Consider the following 2,445-nt stretch of genomic DNA (forward strand, 5'->3'; position numbering starts at 1 on the left):
TCCCTGTAGATCTTACATGTACTACACAACTCTTACAAAATTACATGTGTCCCTTTCTAATTAACTCTTGTAAGAACATATAGAAATAGGATAGAACAATAGTAGTTGAAAAGCCTTTTTAGATTCTTCTCTTTTCTAGATTCTTTTTCCTGACTGTTCCTCTTCTCTCGACCAATCTCTGTTTTTGGTCGCTAATCGATCATCAACCACACATTGGCCTCATTTTTTTTCCAATCACTCACTTGTGTTCCACTCGACTGCTCTCCACATCTTTTCGTTTTGATCGCTCAACTACGCTTCTCGGTCGTATTCCATTCCTAGCTTCCCTTGGCTACTCGGTTTGCTTTTGGAAACCTCTCAGCCACTGGATCTGCTTTTAGATGCCTATCGGCTGTTTTTTTCCACTTTTATACAACTATTAACTGATTACTTTGCTCTATCAACTAAAGTTTTGTCTTGGTTTCCCTCTCTCTCGACCTCCCGGATGCCTCCGAGCCACTTGGTTTGCTTTTGAATTCCTTTCAACTACTCATAATCATGTTATCTTGTTTGCTGTGATTTTGTAAAAAATGCTCCAAGCATCCTTAAAGATCTTTAGCATACTACATATTTTCTAGAATCAGATTAACTAGTGTACCCCACACTACCTACTTAGCTGATGTATTGACGTCACTAAGTTCCGTGAGTCCCATCATGAGGTGTGTGTTATATCTAAACCGTTCGTCTATTTAGCAAGATCCTTATAAGGCTTAAGCCGAAAAACAAGGCATATTTAAAGATCAAGTGAACCACACTACAAAAAGCACTCAAGGATTGAACGTCTACCATTGAAACCCTTTTGGGGTCACGAAAGTTTTGGATCAATATGATATTTGTTTTTTCCTCTTTATCTAGGTTGTGTGACCTTATAAACAGATTGGATAGAAAATAAACGTTATGGTGAGCCTTACGAACGTTTTAACGATGAGAATCATCGTCCCTACTACTATTTGTGGTGTGGTCCACTTGAGCTTTCAATATGACTCATTTTTAGGCGAATGCTCTAAAATGATCTCACCAAATAGATGGATGGTGTGGATATAATAAATACATTATTTTATGGCCCATGTAACTTTGATCTCCTCTGAATTGTTGGTACAACTCAGAGCTCGAGGAGCTTTAGTGCTCGTCTTCACACAACACGTACCCACGCCAGCCAGGTCGGTTGTGTTGTATACCAATGAATTCACTTCCATCTTTACCGTGTTATATTGTGTGTCTTTTCTATCAGAAATATATACAACAGATATGTGACCAAGAAATTACATTTTCTGAGTTAGGTGGTAGAGGAGAGTTTTATCATTTAGGTTTTAAGACTGGGACGAGCTCCATGTGACTTGTCTAGTTGACATGGTACAACATATATCTAGAGAGATGGTGCATACAATACATTTCTGTGGGCCCCTTCTTATATTGACTCGAATACTCTAAACTGTCCATTCCACTCCCGACATAGGTAATGCAATGAATAACCACAATGCTTAGAGAAGTGACCATGCAACTACGTGATTGAGATCAGTGGGCCATGTTATAGAAATGTGATGAAGAGATTACACTTTGTGGGTTAGGTGGCAGAGGAGAGTTTTATTATCTTGGTTTTAAAATTAGGATGAGTTATTTGTGACCTGTCCAATCAATATGGATATATATACTTAGAGATAGGTGAATAGAATACATCTCCATGGGGCCCATCTAATATCAACTTGAATACTCCAATCCATATAGCTTATCTCGCATGAATAATGCCGTGTGACACAATTCTAACAGCTAGAGAAGTGACCATGAAACTATATCGTTGATATCAGTGGGCCATCTGATAGATAAGTGTTGAATAGGTGCATGGGGCAGAGGAGCGTCTCATTATCTTGGTTTTAACACTGGGACGAGTTGTGTGTGACTTGACCGAGCTGATATAGTATACCATATGCGTTGAGATGAGCATGCACACCACATCTCTGTGGACCCCACCTTATGTCAACTTGCATGATCCAAACCATCCATTTCATTGCCCACATAAATAATGCCATGTGTGGCCACCGCAATTCTTGCAACTTGGAGAAGTGATAATGAATCCTGCAGGGTCAGCTATGTCGTGGAGATCAGTGGACCATGTTATAGATACGTGATGAAGAGATTACATTTTGTGGGTTCAGATGATCCGTCCGAGTCAACTCGACTTGGGTCAGATACGGTCCCGTCGAAGCAACTGTGGCTTCTTGATTGAAAGGGAACTTATGCTTGTTGACTGCATCTCTCTCAGCTGCTGTGTACACAATAGTTAGAAAAATAATATCAAAAGGCTTAGATCATCTGATATAGGAGGGATTAGACCATGGCCATTAAATGAGGACACGAGCCAGATGAACGGTTTAGATTACCGGTAATCGTTCAGATCTATGTACCGAT

The sequence above is a fragment of the Magnolia sinica genome, chromosome 14 (genome assembly GCF_029962835.1).
Source record: "Magnolia sinica isolate HGM2019 chromosome 14, MsV1, whole genome shotgun sequence".
NCBI classification, from domain to species: Eukaryota; Viridiplantae; Streptophyta; class Magnoliopsida; order Magnoliales; family Magnoliaceae; genus Magnolia; species Magnolia sinica.